The 13,410-nt window shown below is 32.3% G+C and overlaps 1 protein-coding gene and 1 non-coding gene across 18 annotated transcripts in view; both read right to left on the bottom strand.

Moving 5' to 3' along the window:
• LOC128986310 (CUGBP Elav-like family member 1) overlaps positions 1–13,410 on the bottom strand; it is a 767,482-nt gene that overhangs the window by 667,787 nt on the left and 86,285 nt on the right. The window lies entirely within an intron of this gene.
• LOC128988223 (U6 spliceosomal RNA) lies at positions 11,669–11,771 on the bottom strand. Its single transcript, XR_008490347.1, has one exon. It is a non-coding gene; the product is annotated as a U6 spliceosomal RNA (small nuclear RNA).

Here is a 13,410-nt window from a genome sequence, read left to right as displayed (position 1 = left end):
GAGTGAACTTAGCAGGGAAACCCCTTCAGGGAACTTAATTTTACCTCTAATTAGAAAGGCTCGGCTCTATTGGATTGTTTATTTGTATTCGTTTTGACTAGATGTTTTAAGGATGTATAGTCGAATAACAATAGACTTTAGTTTATACGGGTTTTAAACTTATTTCAAAATCTGTTGTTTATGTATGTTTTGGGCCCGTTTGCAATTAGTTGTACAGTTGTAGAATTAATTAAGTGAATTTTTAAGAGAGAATTGTTTAATATGCAGTTCTAATACACTGTTGTACTTATATTTTTTAGTTTTTTAGGAACGTGTATTAGTATCAAAAGGTGTTTTTTTTTAACTAGTTTCCAAATTGACGAAAAAGCGATAAATATATGGCACATCCCAGAACGAAAATGAACCAGAACACTATTGTACAGCTTTTATGTTTCAATAACCAGTCTGTGATTTTCATCGTTGGTACGTTTATGGAGTTTTAAATTACAAATCTTTAGATACATTGTTTATATAACAAAACTACATATTGAAATTTGCAGTATAAGTTAAAACTAGGTTTTAAAGTTTAAGACTTTATAACAATGTTTAGACAATTATATTATATGTTTGAATCAATAAATCAACTTGATTGAAAAAAAAACAAGAAATATAATCAGAAACTATCAATGAAGCATTATTGTATATATACTAATTACCCCCTTAACATTCTTTGCTAAATAAATCCTCCAAGATGTCCAAATCCACTTTAAATTTCATACTGTACTACAAAACTCTCTTTATTCATATTAAATTACATTTTAATTTTTCATTGGTGACTGGTTACTATTCGACACAGTCAAACATTGTTTTTGTTTTCTATTGTTGTAGAGAGAATGAGCCAAACACAGTGTTGTAGTAGAACAATAGGAGAGCAGCAATGTAACTCTGAACTGTAACCACGACAAAGTCAACAGCTACACTTCACACATCTGTGGCCTTTGCCAAACCGAGTGACGTCACTTTTACCGCTTAAGTTGCTACTAGCTATGATTATGTATGATTAATCTATGCTGAATATCTCTCTTTCTGGGGTTTATTGCTGTAACTTAACTTGCATCGGTCCAGTAAGATCTCTAACAATAACCACGATATTGGTTAAGTACAAACAATTCAAAATCTAATTACTTGATTACGACTCATCCGTGTGTAAGTAACATATAATCTTGAACTGATTATTTAAGGAATATATGGTTAACAAGGAATTTTATTAAATGATACGTAGTGGTAAGTGGTTTATGTAAATTCAAATAATAAAGACATTCGTTTATTCGTGATATACAGGGTGAGTGATATAAGTGTGCCAGCTGTTTTATTCGAAAACCATAAGAGATATCAAAAAAAGTTAAATAGTAAGTGCCTTGGACTTTTTATTTAAAAAATTGTAGTTAAGTCGGAAAAATTATTTTAGCCGCCATTTTTCCAATATGGCTGCCAACTTTGATTTTTCTTACGGAACACCCTGTATTTTATGATGTATTCTGGTAGAAAATGTAATTTTAAGACGATTTTATTCTTGCAATTTTTTTCATAAACCTAACCGTTTCAAAGATAATAATGGTTTAAGTTGTGAAATTTTGAATGGTTTTCGAATAAAAAAGCTGGCATGCTTGCTTAGGCCTTTATCGAAACTCTTTCTCATGCAGAAATTGCAAAACTTTAACCATTATTGTCTTTGAAACGGTTAGGTTTATGAATAAAATCACAAGAATAAAATCTTCTTAAAATTACATTTCCTACCAGAATACATCATAAAATATAGGGTGTTCCATAAGAAAAATCTAAGTTGGCGGCCATATTGGAAAAATGGCGGCTAAAATATTTTTTTTTACTTGACTACAATTTTTTAGATAAAAAATCCAAGGCACTTACCGTTTAACTTTTTTCGATATCTCTTATAGTTTTCGAATAAAACGGCTGGCACACTTATATCAATCACCCTGTATACGTGACTACAGTTGGTATTAAAATGTATGAAAACAGCCACCTATTGATTTGAAATTTCATTGGTAAAATTATAAGAAACCAATACTTTTGCTCAAAGGTTTGCTGCGGACCTTATCCATCATTATGGTAAAAAACAGTACACAACGTTTCGTGATCTGGAATCTGATCCCGTCCTCAGGTGAAAAAAAAAAACATAACTAACACATTACAACTAACAATACACAAAAGCCCAACCTAAGTTGGAATACATACAGAGAGTAACAATCAAATATATGCTTTTGAGAATTGTTAGTTGTAATGTTTCGGTAAAGTTTTTTTCACCTGAGGACAGAATCGGATTCCAGATCCCATAACGTTGTTTTTTTTTTGTTTTTTTGTTGTTTTTTTACCATTGTCATGTAAAATGTCCGCAGTAAACCTTTGAACAACATTAACTCACCATCTCCAACAATGAACTTCAAACAAAGAAACCATTACTTCTGTAAAACATTCGTTTTAACTACTTATCATCCCCTAGGCTAATACTTACACATATTCAATTTCACCAAATGTTTCAAATTATCTTAACGAAGACTACGACAGTCAAATGACCCCACTGAGAGCTGGATAATTAAATGCGGTACCCGATTTGTCCATTAGGGTGACTCTAATCCCTTTATCTGGAGACTGGCTGATGAACTGCTAGGCCATCTGTTTACTTTCTGCCGATATTTGACTTAACTCCTAGTTCATTAGACCTATTGAGTAACAGTAAAGTTGGTGTGGTTTTAAAGATCTGTGTCAACAAACGCGCAGTCTGTTGAAATGTCTATACCATTAGCCGTTGCTTAGTGAGAATTTGTGTGTAAAATTAATGAATTGAATTACAAGTTCACTTAATCTCAATTACAAACTATCCCAGTATTACATTAGTAAAATTTAACTTGCATTGTTGTAATCTAGAATTAAATTTACTGGTTAGGCCTATAATTATATCCATCATATAATAACAAGCTTAACTTCTCTGTAATTCTTTTGCAAGTTAAATTGTTATCTCGAGAAATTTAATAAAAGATGACCGCAATAAGCAAAATAGCCTAGGGAGGCCTTTAAATGACCGACAAGTGCGCTTAAGGCTTCTGTAGGAATTCTTGTTTACTTGAAAGTCATCTTGGCATGTTTTAAAAATGGACGAAGAGTTATTTTGTGGTTTAAATGCATAACCATGAACGAAGTTTGCACAAAATGTTACTTGACTAAAAACTCATATTTTCATGTTTCGTATGATAATATACACTTTTATAATTTTTATGTGTACACTATTTGCAGATCAACATTAGGGTTAATCGTTTTAAGGTATAAAGTGTGCAAGAGAGATACATATTTCATATGAAATTTATTGGTATTTAGTTTTAACCCTTATTCTTTGGTATATGTGGCAGAAACTTTGGATACCAACCAAGTCGCGCAAATTCATCGCCTTTCATCAAGCTTACAGCATAGCTCACCTCTTTAAATTAATTAAAATTTTATCTATAGCTTTAGGTTTTTTTTAACAATCTCCATTTACGATATTTTTCATTTAATTTTCATTTATTGATTCATATGTCATTCAGTTATAATATAGACTTACTGTTTAATAGCTGTTTACATAGCTTTTACTGTTTAATACTTGAGGTGTTAATATTTAAATAAATAACATAGAATATTGTGATACAAATATTTTATTTTATAATTGCTTTTGCAGTACCCACAATTAATTGGTGTATAAGTACAATGTTTAAACCTACATTAAATAAAATGAAGTTGTTATGACAATGTATCAACAAATCAAAACAAAGAGTATGTAATAAACTTCAAACCCACACGATTAAATTTATTATAACCCTTATGAATAATTAAATTATACACCCCCAGTAAAAAGGAGGAATAAGAAAGGCGCGTTTAGACAAAAGGTCCCAACAGGTCGGTTAAGCTGTGTTCTTGCTTGGTCAGAAGAACAACGCCCATTGTTGAAGATTATCCAACGGGACACGAACGCTCCTAGCGGACAAAAACCTCATTAATAATCCACTCTAATGCGAAGCGGCGCACTTACTTTGCTGACATTCATGGAAGGTGAATCATCTTTCATATGGGTAGTTGGTTTACTCGTGCTAAACGGTCTGTTAAAATATGTTTAATTGTGATATTTAAAAAAATTATTTTACAAGGCTTTTTTAAAGTTAATGTTTTTCATTTTTGTTGATTTGGAATATACTACTAGTTTTGAAAATGTATAGAGATATTTTTAGCACATTTCTGATCACAATTAAAATTAATACTAGAGGTTAAAATACCTTTAACCCGTCAGTGTGGTCAACGTCACCAAAGAGCGGCGACTGGTTTCAAGCCGGCAATGGGGTCGTCTTCAGGCGATGAAAGAACGTCATAAATTCACTCCGGAGAGGTTGTTAGAAAGTATGTTTATGTTCTTTTATTGCCTGGGGATGACCCCTTTGCCGGGTTGAAACCAGTGACCGCTCATCGGTGACGTGTATCACCCTCTAGTATTATTATTTAGCAGCCTAAGTATTTTTTGCTGCACAATCTTTATGATAAAATGGTTTTATTTATTCTTAGATATTTACAATGATACTACAATTGACTTTAAGGGGTTTATTGTTGGCCACACTCACTATAACATCAAATCCTTTTCTTTTTGGTGAAGTTTGATCAACTTTAGTTTAAAACTGTCTTTCACAAAGTGTCACTTAAGTAGGCTGAGAGAGAAAAAGACAATTGTGTCGTAAAACAGTATTAGTTGCTTTGAATGAAAACAAAATAAATTTAGTGAGCACAACATTCTCCGGAATAGAACAAAATAATCTCCAAAATAAGCAGATACTATTTTAAGCTTTTAATTCGTACACAAAGTTTACATTTTACATTTTATTTCACTCTATCAGTTTCAGGTAATACAGTTGACCCTATTTGTTCTCTTGGTATACACAAGTTCACTACCAACAATTATGAACATTAGTCTCAAAGTAGAGTATGATCATGAACAAAGATACGTTTTATCATTACGGATGTATAGACGTACACAAAAGTATATTTAATGTTTAAAGTCTGAGAGGAGAGACAAAGACAAAGACACACTGCCGACCTCAGATCAAGATTGATGGTCTTTGCGCGACGTTCATTGATATTTGCACCATCAACCTTCAGGGAAATATAAACCGATTGTTTCCCGGTCTTTGCCTTTGATTCTATATTACCTTTTGTTCTCCGCACTTTAAACTTTCTAAATAAAATTCGGTTACGATTTATAATCTGAAATCCTTATGAGCTGAATATTTTTTTTATATAGGTCTGCGGCAGTTATAATCGCATGCAACCTTATAGCCAACAGGTTTATTTGATGTTTATTTATTTCTATTTAAAACACTTAAAGCTTGGAATAAAGCATACAACTATTTCATTTTAGTTAAATGACAATTATGGTCAAATTTTAGTGTTGGTCTGCCTTTGATTAGCTATTATGTGTCTGAATAACTTGACTAGAGAACAAGCTAATAATTTAGTTAACAAATCAGTTACAAACATTATTCATAGAATGTCAAAAGTTAGAAAAAATGAAACATAAACATGTGTTAGACATCTCCTCAAGCTCCTGCCTAAGGCAGAATAATTTAAGGTTTATATGATCAGTTAATTAAATATTTAGCGGTTCAACATGAATTTGCATCAATGCGTTTATATTGACCTTTAATCGTGTTGTTGTTGTTTGGATAAATACATTTCCATATTTCCCACTCGATTACGGTGATCTGGCACCTGATCTGAATAGACAGTGGAAGAATCAAATATTTTTAATCGTGAATGTCCTTTGTGAGTGATGTCAAAATTAAGAAACTCCTCCAAATGAGTATAAAATTTGGGTCTGTTCTTATTTTTGACACTAGTGGTATTTTAATACAAAATACATAATGTACAGTGTGTACTAAAATATCGCGCTTTATGGGAACAGTCCAAACACATATGTGTTGTTGATGTGTCGAAAATCGAAACCAATCCCTCCCACACCGAAGACTGAAACGTTAACTGTATCTTATGTGGTTCTATAGTTCATTTTATTCTGGCAAACCAATTGGTCGAAGTGATTAAAATCTACATATTTAAGTTTAAACAAATTATTTAGTAACAAAGTCAAGACTTGACACTGATTCCAAAACCACGGAGGCCCAGCTGAGCCGAAGTCTATATATTTTGGTTTCCACCCAAGGGCTTGGTGCATTTTAAACGCTAGGAGCTATAAACAACGTTTCGCCCGGCGTGCGGTCCAACTACGTCAACTTTCTAATGAATTGCCCTCCGCTACCAAACTTTGCTCCTGCTTCATATCGAGCATTCCGACACTGCTTGGCTTAATTTAGCTCACTTCCACCACCAATAACGCAATCAAGATCAATTGTTTTAAAAGCTATCTGTTCAAAAGTTCAAACCAAGAATGGGGAAATGTGAAATAAATGATGAGTGAAAGAATGATGTGTATCGGTTTTGCTGGAAGAAAACTCATTTTTATTCGTGATTCGTTTCAATGACCGAATATTAACCAACAAAGTCAACATATTCTATTCCCATCGACATCGTCAAAACATTTTCAACTTAATCATCAGATGGGCGTCTGTTCTCGTTTCGGTTCACGGATTTCTGTCCTGGAGGTTTGGTTCCACATAAATGTCGGTCCAACATAAAGCAACAATAGCGATTTGATTATCGATATAATATAGTAACTAAGAACTAGCGGAGGTGCAGCGTGGTAGGTGCGCATACAAAGTGCAAAAACCAAAGATGTCTTATAAGAATAGCGAACTCCCTTTCTATTAGGGATCTGAACAAAATATTTGCTGTTGTAGCTTCCCTAAAGGTAAAAGATGGTTTATGGCTTGTTCGTCATCACTAAATGTCCAGTAAAATTACATGGATAGTCAAGAAAGAATATATAGGGGTAGAGAAGCAAAAAATTGATTTTATTACGCATTATTAAAATTAACGATATGCTGTAATCCTTACAGCTTTTACAATTATTTCACTTGTTTCTATAGAACAAAGAAGGGGGTGAATTTAGCTAGACGACCTTTCAAAAGTCGTGGTCATAGATAGCTGGTTCATCTTACTGGAATTACCTGGTGCTATACATTATGATGAAATTTTGTACGTAATCATTTTTGTATTCTGGAGAGTTATAGTTTAGGGTAAACGTTTGGCTTGACCATGCAATAAAACATAAGTAAAGAGATAGAAATGAAACGTATCAATTGTTCTTTAACGTTAATAATAAAACTCTCGTTACTCCTTTTACAATTAAACAAGCAATTGATCACCTCAATTGTATGAAAATTGACTGTTTCAGCTCATGGAATAGTAAACACAATATGAAGCAGTAAGCTAGGCTAGCGTGCGGCCACAAGTTGTGTCAACTTTAAAACAAATTGCCTTCCGCAAAACTAGAACTTTGTTGAGGCCAACTCATTTTACAACTGTCCATTTTTTACTTTATTTAAGACCTTGTCTTTTATTGCATTATCTCGTGGTTGAAAATACTTATGCAAATATTTACTTTATGTGTTTGCATCTGTTTATTTTTTCCTAGCTGTAATGATTGTTGACGTCTACAAGATGTATATGAAAAATGTGTACAAAATAAATTTTAAATGTATGTAGATTTTGTTGCTCATGTTTGATAACAGCCTGGCACTACACAGTTACCACATGTTGGCTGAATGATATATATTTTTAGTTGCAATTAACTGCGCTTCACGTAAACATGGGTGTTGCATGATGTTAATCTCTTATATTCACCACATACTTGTGTGTTTTCAAATATAAATCAACCGATGTTTTGATCTCATCCACCGTTTGGTTCCACTATAAATAATCCGTATTATTTACACTGTTGCGAATCTCTTGCCAGACTGTCCATCGAGGACCGAATGTTTGGCATTGATGGTCGTTGCTGCAATCTGGTATTTATGTCGCACCCTTTATACCCACAGACTGTCCCCGAAAGTAACTCTTGCTGGAATTGCGGTGAATCACAAAGAGAAGCCACATTGTACAGTGTTGAAAAGCTTGAGTACAAGCTTCAGCTTCAAAAGTTGAAAGCTTTAAAAAATCCACAATTATACGTAATATGATTTTCATTACAATCCATATTAGGATAATGAAGTTTCACATATTCATCTACAGATTTGCCAAAAATGCAGTTCATGTTATCCTGTGTAATAAAAACACGTCTTACTGAGGTTACTCTTTTAAAAAATTTCAGCACAACATTGCATTGCTATTACGTAAAAAATCTTAGTAAGTTACATTGCAGTGTCCAATAATAATGTGGGAATATTTAAGGAGTTACTTATTAAAATCAATAGGCTATTGCTTATAGGGATATACTATAAAAAAAATAGTCCATGAATGTAAATCTAGAAGTAACTTAACTTAAAGTACTTAAAAAAGTTCCACCAAATAGTTTTTTTGCTAATCTGGTAGTCCTCTGTAAATGATAAATGGTTGATAGATGATATAATATTACTGTTATTTCAGCTAAATATCAATTATAGGTATATACGAGTATATGTAAAGCTAAAATATTTTACAGTATAATCAATATTCCAGCTCATAATTTAATAAATTAGAGCATTCTGCATAAAGTGGATTTCAGTTTTTGAAGCTGACTCTACGACCAGCACTTCCTTGGTATGTTTATATTCTATAGAAAGTATTGTGAGCACTTTGTTTCTACAGTTCCGCAAAAGGAAAATAAGATAACACAGAACCAAAATGTTTTTTTTTACATGTTTTAAAATAGAAACTGATTATGAATAACTCTTATATCAGTCATCAACATTATGAATTATTGACCAGTTAAGACTAAATCCAATTTATTCATTTTAGACGGTCTGCATGGCAATAAAGAAACGAACTGTTTGGGGATGGAAAAAACTTATATCTAATTTAAACTCCGTACATCTTAAAATAAAAACATTAAATGAAATAAATAACTAGCACAACAAACTCAATAGTCAACTAACAAACTTATTTTACAGGACAACAAACAGTTTTTAAAGGTTTTAGTGCGTTTTGTATGAAAATTCCCGTAAAGCTTCATCTTCAACGAGTTGACATAATAAAATATTACTCAATCTAAAGAAAATTAGCTGGCTGTCTGAAGTTTGGTTGGTAACAAATCCCCTAGTTAGCAATTCTTACTGAAGTCTCTTCTTATGGTCATTTTATATTCCTCAAGGATGTCTTTAATATTTCCTTTTAATGTTTTGAAAGAACACAAGATAAAAGAGTCTTCGTACGCTACATATGACATACTCAGCTTTTCTCGCTCTGTCTTTAATAAGTTATTACCGTGTGGAAAAACCTCTATATTTTCTATTTTAAGAAGTTTGTTATTAGATTTATATTAGGTAACGATCTTATCTTTTGAAAATTAAAGATTTTTTGATACATTCTTTCGCCACTTTTTATAAAAAAATTTCAGTTTCTTCAAGTTCACTTTTACAAGTAAAGCAATATGTATACAACTAAAGGCACTTAATTTACGAAATAACATAAAATAGTTAAGTGCTCAACAGGAAGGCAATATACAGGGTGAATAAAAAGTCAACACCCCCCCCCCTCTAATATTTTTCCAAGTAAATATACAGAGATATCCTTTTGGTGGTCGAGCAATCTTAGCAGGAAGTTTCATTTTATCATTTTGAAATTTTTGAGTGTCCCCCCAAAAGGGGGGATTTGGGGGGCAACTCAAATATTTTTAATGTAAACCCCCTTCAAGTGACACCTCATTTTGAAGTGTTAACAAAAACTTAAATAATGGTGAAAACTAGAGGTCGCTATCTCTTCTCTATCCAAAATGGTAGCCCGTCAAATGTTGTGGAAAATCAACGGTAAAATTGTTAATATTGACTACCATTTTGGATAGAGAAGAGATAGCAAGCTCTGGTTCTCACCATTCTTTAAGTTTGTTTAAGCACTTCAAAATGAGGTGTCACTTGATAGGGGTTTCTATTGAAACATTTTTAGTTGTCCCCCGAATCCCCCCTTTTGAGGGACACTCAAAAATTTTAAATGTAATTCCCCTTCAAGTGACACCTCATTTTGAAGTGCTTAAACAAACTTAAAGAATGGTGTAAACCAGAGCTCGCTATCCCTTCTCTATCCAAAATGGCAGTCAATATTAACAATTTTACCGTTGGTTTTCCACAACATTTGACGGGCTACCATTTTGGATAGAGAAGAGATAGCGACCTCTAGTTTTCACCATTCTTTAAGTTTTTGTTAACACTTCAAAATGAGGTGTCATTTGAAGGGGGTTTACATTTAAAATATTTGAGTTGCCCCCCTTTTGGGGGGACACTCAAAAATTTCAAAATGATAAAATGAAACTTCCTGCTAAGATTGCTCGACCGATATCTCTGTATATTTACTTGGAAAAATATTAGAGGGGGGGGGTCTTGACTTTTTATTCACCCTGTATATGTGCTAAATAAGCTTGCTTAAACCAAAACATGATGTTAAAAACATAACAAACGATTTGTATTAATTTCTAGAAAAAGTAGCTAAAGTATCATTTTATTGTATTTTTATATCCTCAAATGTACAGTGGAAAAATCAAAACTCTTCACAAAAACAAACGATTTTTTGAAAAAAGAATAAAATAGTTAAAAAGAATAGATAAAAGTGTAGGAAAACACATCTAATAACGAACCAGTATTACGGCTCAATATTAAATTTTCGATAACCGGAAATATGCTACAAAAATTACTTTTTTCTTTGTAACGACATATAACAATGAACTATAAGATTATCTACAAAAACCCATAGCTCACTTTTTTTTCAAAAAGCAATATGATTTTTTCTAGATATTAAGTTTAGAAACCCTAAAAAATACACAATGCCAAAAAAAAGAACTAAAAAAACTATGAATTAACAATTTAATTCAAACTCCTAGCACTTTGCTTGATATAAGCAGTTGTTTGCAGTTTGATTTGAAAGTCAGTTCATTTGAAGGTTGACTCAACCACAAACCGCGTCTGACCATTGTTGAATCGTGTTTTGACTTTGTCGTAAGCTTTGTTCCGTTTGTTCCGGGATTCTAATTGGTTTTAGGTATTTAAATGTGGTTGGTTGGTCTTACGTAATGAAAATGAACATTGTTTTTATCACAGTTACGTTATAAGTCCATGCTATTAGAATTTACAGTGAAATTATAACTATGTGGCTAAAACTTCTTTATTGGGTCTACCTAAGCAATTTTTCAGGATGTCAAATTGCTATTTTAATTTGACCAGATTTTCCCAAAAGAATACTACGTAATAGCTTCGTATTTGTAATGCAGGAATTTATTATATTGGGGATTTTTTTTAAGTAGAGTATTATCAGAATTCAACAATTAATTTTTACATTAAAAAAAATTGGAATCCCAGCTTCATCTTCAAATTCCCTCGCTGACCGCAATTTCTTTCTAGTTATACACAAACCTGTTGTCCTTAAAACTGCACAAATTGTTCTTGATCGTATCCCATTAATTACCAAACTGTAAGGTTTTTTTCCATTATTATGATAATTCTTCAGCCATAACCCTAAAAAAATTTGGAATTTATTCCCAAAAATTCCATCAACACTTGTGAAAAGAGGATTAAATGATAAACAGGTGGAACACTTCACGATTTTACTTGTCATCCTTAGGCAGGGGTCATGCTAGTTATCTCTGTATATTTCCAATTTTATTATACGTACTGCCGAAGCAGGTAATAGCTTTAATAGCTTCGTATTAAGCATTTGATGGATTTTCACTATTGTTAAAATATAATAAAATATTTCCGTTCTTCAACTTCTTTGATAAACCTGCACTTAAATTGTGAACAGTTACGGTATTCATTTTAATCATACCGGGAAAGCAAAGCCTGTCGTGGTAGATACTAGCTTCATACTAGTATATACTTGAACTTTTTTATCCACCACACTCCATATTTACTTTGGTAGATTAAGTGGGAGGAAAATGCCATTTTAGTATCATTAGACTCCAATTATTCGAATTTAAACAATTCCATAGAACGTTTTTATCACAAAGTCTCATGAATTGACAGTTTTTAAGCATAACTACATTTTAATTGTAACCAACTTATATTGCTACCTTCACAAGATATGGAAACTTAAGAAATAAGTTACTTAAAACTCATAGCATCTAGAAAACTTACTCCTACTAACTTCTTGCACTATAGCTCAAGTAAATCCACTATCCTCGTTATAAATTTGTCGGCTGCACTCGCTCGTCAAACAGCCATTGAAGGTGATGCGATTTGGAGTTTGCCGTTCCAAGTTTGAACTGTCTGCGCTCCGAAATCAGTTAAACTTATAATGACGTTAAAAGTATGGAAGTGCGTGTTGGTCGGGGTTAATTCCGACTCGAGCAAAAGGAATTTCCCCGTTGAGTGGAGGAGGCATCGTTAAGAAGCTTTGAAACTTTAAACCTCCATGGAGATTATCATAGACCTATAGAACACACGAAGGGCAAATTAAACTTGAAAATTGTAGGTTTAAGTTACTTCACTGTGATTGTGTAATTATTATACAATTTCTCCAATGTATAATCTCTTAGCTCTTTGGCAACTTATATTTAACTGCCATGAAACACAACAAGCTTTAAAAAGAAAACAACTCTATATTTTGGGATTTTTCAAAGTAAAAAACTTCATCCACATACACTTGTTAAAAAAAAAAAAAAAAAAAAAAAAAAAAAAACTATGTCGGGTGGGTTAACAAGACATTTACGGTGTCGCTGAAGCGATAACGATAAGCAGTATTTCAGCATGCTTTTGGTTAAAATGTACGTTTGCACTACTCAATATAAAGGTTTATTTAAACTCATTTTGACTTCCCATCTGTCTACAGCTTCAACGTACAAATTAAATGTCTTATTTATCAATGATTGAATACACGATACAAATTTTTTAAACACAAAAACTATGCGTTAGAACATCTTGAACTATGAGATTACTTTGAATTTGTTTAGATTTTATTTTCATTTAAACATTGTACTATTAATAGTGTGGGTGGTAGAAATACTGATGTCATAACAAACATTAGCCAGTGATGTAGTCAACATGGAAATTTAATATAATTACATTACATATCTGTACAGCATTGATCTCTTAGAGATCGATGCTGTACTACTACGTGCTCATGTTATTTGAATTTTAATAAGACATTTTCATAAAGAAATGTGAGATGTTTTGAGAACAAACAATTCAATTGCGAAATAGTTATCGCGACTGTTTAATAAGAAATTCTTTGTACTCTAAACTCACATTAATCGCAATATTAATTTTTAACTAAAAGAAACTTACTGCAATATTTCTTCTATTTTCATCGGAATTTTTGTGTTTG

Source organism: Macrosteles quadrilineatus, unplaced genomic scaffold (genome assembly GCF_028750875.1).
Source record: "Macrosteles quadrilineatus isolate MER2022 unplaced genomic scaffold, UCM_ALF_1.0 Scaffold_2__2_contigs__length_208266976, whole genome shotgun sequence".
NCBI lineage: Eukaryota > Metazoa > Arthropoda > Insecta > Hemiptera > Cicadellidae > Macrosteles > Macrosteles quadrilineatus.
Note: the sequence above shows the minus strand (reverse complement) of the source record. Positions and strands in the feature narration are given on the sequence as shown.